Source organism: Pelodiscus sinensis, chromosome 1 (genome assembly GCF_052426305.1).
Source record: "Pelodiscus sinensis isolate ZL-2025 chromosome 1, ASM5242630v1, whole genome shotgun sequence".
In the NCBI taxonomy this organism is placed as follows: Eukaryota; Metazoa; Chordata; order Testudines; family Trionychidae; genus Pelodiscus; species Pelodiscus sinensis.
The window spans coordinates 281920445-281930076 of NC_143052.1; the positions used below are offsets into that span (position 1 = coordinate 281920445).

Genomic DNA, 9632 nt, shown 5'->3' on the forward strand with positions numbered 1-9632 from the left:
ATCAACAATCTCTTAGAAGTAAAACTGATTCAATGTATGAAGCATGCTACAAGAGTTATAAATATATACCTATAGGTACACATGCAGAGACCTGATGCTCTCACTGTAATGTTCATTAAAATAATGTCCCCAATGGGATCAACATGACCCAAAAGAGCCACAATAGTTGTTTCATATGATTCATAGCAGTGTAAACTTATTGTTTCATTACATACTAGGGCTGTCAAACAATTAAAAAAATTAATAATGATTAATCGCATTATTTAAAAAATTAATTGATATTAATTGCACAATTAATCACGCTGTTAAACAATAATAAGAATACTATCTATTTAAATATTTTAGATGTTTTCTATATCTTCAAATATATTTATTTCAATTACTACATAGAATACAAAGTATATCGTGCTCACTTTATATTTAATTTTATTGTAAAACATTTATACTGTAAAAAAACCCTTACGTTCACCTCACTGAAGTATTGTAGTGCAAATTCTATCATGAAAGCTGAACTTACAAATGTAGAATTATGTAAACAAGAATAACTTCACTTAACAGATTGTCAAACTTTAGACCCCACAAGTCCATTCAGTCCTACTTATTTTTCAACCAATCACTAAGACAAACAAGCTTGTTTACCTTTCTGGGAGATAAGGCTATGTACTTCTTGTGTACAATGACACTAGATAGTTAAAACAGGTGTTCACATGGCACTGTTGAAGCCGGTGTAGCAAGATATTTACATGACAGATATGCTAAAGATGCATCTGCCTCTTCATGCTTTGACCACATGTATCCATGCTGATGATGGGTTCTGCTCCAAAACAGTGCGGATCGAAGCATGTTCATTTTTTTTCATTTGAATCAGATTCCACCAGAGTGGAAGGTTGATTTATTTATTTATTTTGTGGTGGTGGTTCAGTTTCTCTAGTTTCTGCATCAGAGGATTGCTCTTTTAAGACTTCTGACAAAATGTTCCACACCTTGTCCCTCTCAGATTATGGAAGGCACTTCAGATTCTTAAACCTAGGGTCTAGTGCTGTAATTATTTTAAGAAACCTCAGATTGGTATCTTCTTTGCATTTTGTAAAATCACCTGTGAAAGTGTTCTTAAATCTAACAACGTATGCTGGGTCATCAACAGGAACTGCCATAACTTGGAAAATATGGCAGAAAGTGTATAAAACCATGGAGCAGGAAACATACAGTTCTCTGCCTACCCCCTCACCCCCAAGAAGTTCAGTCACAAAACTGCAGGGCTCAAATAATGTTTCTAGCTTTTGCAGTTTTTCAAACTCCTTATCTGTTGGCACTGATAGATGATGCTTTTGAAGAGCTAATGTGGATGTGATAGCAGCTTTATTGTGAAGCAGGTGCTGAATCATAGACAATATGGAATTCCATCTGGTTGAAATATCTTGTACCAGAGGTTCTTGTTTCTGTCCATTTGCAGCTTGTTGTATTCCTAGCTCTGTACTGTTAGCTAGACTGTGTTTGAAATGGCCCACACGTTTTCTACATTTTGCCAGCACGTTTTCAAAACCACCATCACTGAATGCGACAGTAATGGATCGCTGCAGACTGTGAGCAACGTATGTCGTGTTCAAAAGGCAAGCAACTGGCTGCTGCTACCATATTACGTACACTGTTAGTACTAATTGTTGTTACCTTTTCTTGAATATTCCACTTTCACAACATTCATGAAAGACTGCATATGCTTCAGCACGTCTCTCTTCAGTATGAGTTACTGTTACAGAAAACTACTGTAGTGACACCAAGATAGCTATGATTGCTCAAGGATGATCAGTGATCACCAGTTAAAGCCACAGCCAGTGCATTTCTCAGAAACTCCAACTTTGTAGTCTTCTTATTGTTATATAGATCATTTATTTGTGATGCAATGGTTCCTCAGGAGGGCAAGGTGTATGACTGAGTCAAAGATGCTATTTGAATAATATCTCTTAGTCCTCTGTCATTTACAATGTTGAGTGGTCTGCAGCATTTTGGTTTGCAATAGCATTGGTTAAGGTGTTGTATTTTGTTTGTTTGATCCATGGGCTCATAGAAATCCTGAAACTCTGTAATTATACTCATGACTGGCTTGACCTGTTTGCTGGTGGTAGGTTATCTGTAGCACAAGATCCAGAGGCAAGAGCATACTTAGGACATAGGTGGTACTGCAGACTTGAATTGCATCTGTGGTATCGGAGTTCAGCCTTGCAATAGCTACAGATAGCAGTCCTTTTAGACAAAGAACCATCTGGAAGTATTTTAAACATAAACTTCCAATTCAAAAGACCTGAACTGTTGCTACTTTGCTCCATTAACTTTGTCTGATATTTTACCACTATAGATCATGAAAACACAGCAGAATTGTGTCAATGTCTGGAATAATTCAACAAATTCTTCTGTATAATCAATATATTTGGGTACTATTCAAATGAGTTATTTTTTTATCTCAGCCCCAGCTGCAGGCAGCACAGGGCTGGAGGGGGTAGACTCTGCTGTGGGCAGTGCAGAGTTTGGGGGGGCTCAGCCCTCAACTGCAGGTGGCACAGGGATCAAGGGTGAGGGTCAGCCCCTAAGCTCGGAGGAGGGGTCAGCCCCTGGGCTGGGGGGGTAGACCCCACCATGGGCAGTACAGAGTTCGGGAGTGGAGACTCAGCCCCAGAATCAGATTGGGGGGAGGGTCAGTCTCAACCCAGGAGGCAAAGAGAGGGTGACTTGGGTGAGCCCTGCAAGGGGGGGACGGCTTGGGCAAGCTCCCCAGCCTGTTTTATTTTTTTTTTAAATATGGTCACCTGGGAGGGGAAAGTGACGGGTGTTAGGGTCTTTACTTTTTATTTACTTCTCCACTGGAGCTGGGACCACATCTTCAGGGGTTTTTTTTCTTCTTTGCTCCTTCATTGTTCTGTGTGCTCTCCGGTAGTGGTTTGCATTACTGCTCCTTATCAGAGATGGTCTCCGGAGCAGCTTGTCATACTTCAGTGATCTGTACTCTCAGGCTGCAACTAGACAGGCATGATTTTGCGGAAATAGTTTTAACGGAAAATTTTTTCCGTTAAAAGTATTTCCACAAAAGAGCATCTAGATTGGCACGGATGCTTTTGTGTAAAAGCATCCGTGCCCAGTATGGATGCGCTTTTGCGCAAGAAAGCTCCAATGGCCATTTTAGCCATCTACACTAGCCCAGTTGCGCAAGTATTCTGAGCGGGAGCGTCAAAGTATTTGAGCAAGAAGCACTGAATTCTTACATTATAATGTCAGTGCTCTTGCACAAATTCAAGCGGCCAGTGTAGACAGCTGGCCTATTGTGACCCCTTCTAGGATATTGCCCCCCTTTTATTTTCTGTTTTTGCACATCATTTCTGTATATGTTCTTCAAAATACTCCTCTTCTTTATCTATTTCTGTCCTTAAAGAAACAGCAGTGATCAGTACTAACATTTTAGTCATAGAATTTTTCCCACCAAGTCTCTGTAATGATAATTATCATAATTTGTTTGTATATTAGTACTTGCTGAGAGGACAGGACTTCTGGTCCCAGGTCCTCAAAATGGGAATCAGTATTCATTCCTCTGACTCCTTCATTCTTCAAATCTGCATTATGTCCTTATATTAGACTTTACATTCCCATAAAAGGTCATATTAGTTAACATTGCTGGTTGACCACTAGGCATTATTGCCTTTAGAGGCTGACTTTAAAATCACAATGCCTTTTTTGTAATGCACTTCTACATGAGACAATAAAATTATACTGTTCATCTTCCGTCTGTTGAAAAAACAAATAAATCATAGACCTGTCTGAACACCATGCACTGCATATGAACAAAGGAAATAATCTACATGATGACCATTCAGTCTATGAGATTACATTATATAAAGGTAATAACAAACATCTTTGAACATCACTGCACATCCATACCATACAATATTGAGTCTATTTTCCCACTGATCCATGAAATGAATTTCCACTAATGTCAGTGGGAGTTATTCATGCTCAGCAATGGTAGACTAGACTCAGAAATGTTTACCTTTATCCAACAGACTCTGAAATATAACTATGTTTCCAATCATCCAGGAAGAACAGATTTGGCAGGCAGATATTTTTGTTTTACATTATGATTTGCTAATTAGAAATCAATCAGTTCTATACATAATTGTTCTATACCTGTGAATTCTTTGCCAAATAAAATGAAACTAAGTAGATAAAAGCAAATTAAATCAAAGTTGATCTTATAGATGAGAGGTCAAATTAAGAAGTGATGCATAAATAAGTGTAAATTAATCCCTTCCTCCCCTTACAATAGCATAACTATCCACACCTATTTAGGCACCTTTATGCTTAGACTCCCCTATACTGACATCCAATTACTCTACCCATGTGTAAAAGCATCGAAGCTGGGAAGAGTTGTACATTAAAAAGCTGGAAGGTTGTGGCACAAGATGTAAATTATGGTACCTGTGCTCTATAAATACACCTACACCTATGGCAGCATGGCAAGGATATTCTTAGCCGTGTTGGCGATGAGGCTTTTCATAGGTGAGTAGAGAAGAGACATGCAAGAACCCTAGGAGATTATACCCTACCTGTAACTCTGTACACGACAAAGCAGTGCTGACCATATCTAAACGGGACATGTTTAGCAGTGTAGTAACCCACTGTCTTCCTGGTACCAAAGCTTTTCCCTGTCTCAGCAAAAGTGTCTGGCAGGGAGGAAAAGCTGCAGTGGGAGAAAAAAAGGAAGGAAAGGCTCCACAAGCTCCTCTACCAGAGTTTTTCCCTACTACAAGGAAGGACTCTAGCAGTGAGGAAAGGCTCTGGAAGAGAAAAGGCTGTCACAACCATTCCCTGTGTTAGGGAAAAGGCCCTCCCCACTTCCAGAGCCTTTCAGTACTGCGTATAGCTACATACCAAAACGGCAGATGGAATTCAGTGTTGATAAATGCAAAGCAATACATATTGGAAAACATAAGTCCAACAATATATATAGAAAGATGCTGTGTAAATTAGCTGTTACCACTCAAAAAGAGATCTTAGTATCACTGTGTATAGTCCTCAGAAAACATCCACCCAGTGGGCATTGGCAGTCAAAAAACAAACAGAATGTTGGGAATGATTAAGAAAGAGACAGATAATAAGACAGAAAACTTAATATTGCAACTGTATAAATCCTTGGTATACCCACATCTTGAATACTGTGTGCAGATGTGATCACCTCATCTCAAAAAAATAATGTTTTGGAAAAGTTTCAGAAAAGGGCAACAAAAATCATTAAAGGTTTGATATGGCTGCCATATGAGGAGAAATTAATAAGATTGGGACTTTCCAGCTTGGAAAAGCGATGACTAAGGGGGGATGTGATAGAGGTCTTTAAAATCATGACTCGTTCAGAGAAAATAAATAAGGAAAAGTTATTCACTTCTCATAACACAAGAACTAGGGCTCACTAAATTGAATGAATACAAGCAGATTTAAAACAAAGAAAGGGAAGCATTTCTTCACACAGTGCACAGTCAACTTGTGGAACTTCCTCCCAGAGGATGTTGTGAACATCAGGACATTAACAGGGTTTAAAAAAGAGCTAGATACATTCATGGAGGATAGATAGATCCATCTATAGTTACTAGTTAGCATGGGCATCCATGGCCTTCATTTGTCAGGGCTGGGAATGGGTGGCAGTGGATTGGATCACTTGATGATTACCTCTTCTGTTCATTCCCTCTGGGGCACCTGGCATCTGCCACTGTTGGAAGACAGGTTACTGAGATAGATCCTTGGTCTGACCCAGTATGGGTGTTCATATATTCTTACCCCAGTGTCATATTTGGAACATTTTGAAGAGTTTGGAATATTACTGTTAAAAAATAAAGTTAAAAATGGTATTTCCCTATCTCTTTCCTTTCATATAGGATCTTTTTCTTTTTAATAATGTGTCTTTAAGTATCCATGAAATCTTCAGTATTCGTTTCACTGAGAATCAAACAGATTTCTATCTGGTTAACTTTAGGTTAGCTTATTGTGCTAATGCTGAAGATTCAGCATCAAATGCTGCACTACATTCCACACAATACTCCAAATTCCACAGATTGTGTATTCGAGGAGAAAACTTGGCCCATACAGGATAAACATGCTGCTCAGTGCATTGATAACACAGAAGATCCACTAGAGAAGCTGTAAAAGCCAGAAGCAACTCATGTAACAATGGAAGGCATTTTTTCAATCACTTCTATTTTTCTGAAGTGTTTTCTGGTTGGCATTTAGTCAACATTAGTCTTCATTATATCTGCAAGTGTTGACACCAAATCAAAGCTGCTGCAGTTGATGTATCCCATAAGAGAAAATATGACTCCATAAATTTTTTCTATTGTTCCTGAAGGTGAACATAAATTCCATAAAAGCAGATAATGTAACAACTGTTTGTTCAATTTGAGATAAGTTCTTACTTGTACCTTTTCATACTGGTGGGGTTTTTTCTTCTTAATAATAACAATAACAGATAAAAAAAATCACACAAGTTACAGTCTGCCAAATATAAGTGATTTGGGTATAATACTACACATGAGTCATTTTAAAAACACTTGCTCTCTGAGCTCGTATTTGAAAGGAAGATTCAGTAAATGAGAAATTTACATGCAGAAATTGAGCTTTGGGAAGCCTGCTCTTTTTATAATACTAGAATTTAAATTTCAAAACTAAAAATGTTACTTTTCATTTAGATTAGTCTAATTTAGCCACATGAATAGCACATTGTCTTCTTAAGTAACCTAATCTTCACCCAGAAACTGTTAACTTTAATTTAAATGAATCATGTGTGAAATAAAACTCAGATTTTTACTTTCTCCATGAATTTTCAGCCATGAAAGTCATTGTATCAGAACCCTCCATGCCCATGAATTCTGGGGAAAAAAATTGATGGACTGTGTAACACAGAAGGTCAAGCTAGTCAATCACAGTGGTTTCTTCTGGCCTTATAATTTATGTATCTATGAAATTGAGAGCTAGAGAGATATTGTGTTTTAGATGCTATTTCTATAAAAGAGAACTATGCCTGTGTCTAAACTGCATGTAACCAGATTGTGTACACAAATACTAACACTTTCAACAGAACACTGAACAGCGCACTGATGCACAGATACCCTCTCACCAACAGCACAAGAAGAACTCCACATGGGCTCCTCCTGAGGGTCGAAATGACAGTCTGGATCTATACATAGAATACTTCCACCAACGTGCACAGGCAGAAATTGTGGAAAAACAGCATCGCTTGCTTCATAACCTCAGTAGTGCAGAACGTAATGCCATCCACAGCCTCAGAAAGAACTCTGACCTTATAATCAAAGAGGCTGATAAAGGAGGTGGTGTTGTCATCATGAACAGGTTTGACTACCAAAAGGAGGCTGCCAGACAACTCTCCAATACCACATTCTACAGGCCACTTTTCTCAGATCCCACTGAGGAGTATACTATGAAAGTGCACCATCTGCTCAGGACACTCCCCACAAAAGCACAGGAACAAATCAACATACCCTTAGAGCCCCGACTGGCGTTATTCTATCTACTATCCAAGATCCACAAACCCGGAAATCCTGGATGCCCCATCGTCTTGGGCATTGGCACTCTCACTGAAGGACTGTCTGGATATTTGGACTCTCTACTCAGACCCTACGCCACCAGCATGTCCAGTTATCTCCGTGACACCACTGATTTCCTGAGAAAACTACAATGCATTGGTGATCTTCCAAAGAATACCATGCTATCCACCATGGATTTAGAGGTTCTCTACATAAACATCCCATACATAGATGGACTACAAGCTGTCAGAAACAGTATCCCTGATGATGCCACAACACAACTGGTGGCTGAGCTCTGTGACTTTATCCTCACACACAACTATTTCAGATTTGGTGACAATATATACCTCCAAACCAGTGGCACTGCTATGGGCACCCGCATGGCCCCACAATATGCCAACATTTTCATGGCTGACCTAGAACAACGTTTCCTCAGCTCTCATCCACTAACGGCCCTCCTCTACCTACACTACATTGATCTGGACCCATGGGAAGGAGACTCTGGAAGAATTCCACCATGATTTCAACATCTTCTGCCCCATCATAAACTTCAGCTTGGACCAGTCTACACAAGAGATCCACTTTCTGGACACCACGGTGCAAATAAGTGATGGTCACATAAACACCACCCTATACTGAAAACCTACTGACCGCTATGCCTACCTTCATGCCTCTAGCTTCCATCCCGGACACACCACACGATCCATTGTCTATAGCCGAGCACTAAGTTACAACCGCATTTGCTCCAATCTCTCAGACAGAGACCAACACCTACAAGATCTTCACCAAGCATTCTTGAAACTACATACCCACATGAGGAAGTGAGGAAACAGATTAACAGAGCCAGACATGTACCCAGAAGCCTCCTACTACAAGACAAAACAAAGGGTGTGTCTAGACTACCTAGTTTTGTCGACAAAAGTGGACTTTTGTCGACAAAACAATACCAGCGTCTACACTACCGCGGAGTTCTGTCGACATAACGTCGACAGAACTCCGCGGTTTTGTCGACGCTGGTATACCTCGTTTTACGAGGCATAACACTTTCTGTCGACAGAACTCTGTCGACAGAAGGTGTTATTGCCTGTAACACTGTGTCCAGACTACAGAGTTCTGTCGACAAAGCAAGCCGCTTTGTCGACAGAACTCCATGTGTCTGGATGCAAATTGTCGACGGAAGTTTTGTCGACAGTATCTGTCGACAAAACTTCCGTCGACAAAACGCGGTAGTCTAGACGTACCCAAAGAAAGAAACCAACAGAACGCTACTGGCCATCACCTACAGTCTTCAGCTAAAACCTCTCCAATGCATCATCAGTAATCTACAACCCATCCTGGAAAATGATCCCTCACTTTCACAGGCCTTGGGAGGCGGACCAATCCTTGCTCACAGAAAACCCACCAACCTGAAGCAAATTCTCACCAGCAACTATACACCGCACCACAGTAACTCTAACTCAGGAACCAACCCATGCAACAAATCTCGGTGCCAAACTCTGTCCACATATCTACACCAACGACACCATCAAAGGACCTAACCAGATCAGCTACACCATCACTGGTTCATTCACCTGCACATCTACCAATGTAATATATGCCATCATGTGCCAGCAATGCCCCTCTGCTATATATATTGGCCAAACTGGACAGTCCCTACATAAAAGAATAAATGGATACAAATCAGATATTAGGAATGGCAATATACAAAAACCTGTAGGAGAACACTTCAATCTCCCTGGACACACAGTAGCAGATTTAAAGGTAGCCATACTGTAGCAAAAAAACTTCAAGACCAGACTTCAAAGAGAAACTTCTGAGCTACAGTTCATCTGCAAATTTGACACCATCATTTTAGGATTAAACAAAGACTGTGAATGGCTAGCCAACTACAAAAGCAGTTTCTCCTCTCCAGGTCAGCTGCTAGAAATGGGCCTCACCCTCCGTGACTGAATTAACCACGTTATCTCTAGTCTTATTCTGGCCTGCATATTTATACCTGCCTCTGGAAATTTCTACTACATGCATCTGATGAAGTGGGTCTTTGCTCAAGAAAGCTTA

The 9632-nt window shown here is 40.0% G+C and overlaps 1 pseudogene; it reads right to left on the reverse strand.

Moving 5' to 3' along the window:
• Positions 1 to 594: 594 nt before the first annotated feature.
• Positions 595 to 2324, reverse strand: LOC142827106 (E3 SUMO-protein ligase ZBED1-like; annotated as a pseudogene).
• Positions 2325 to 9632: the final 7308 nt, after the last annotated feature.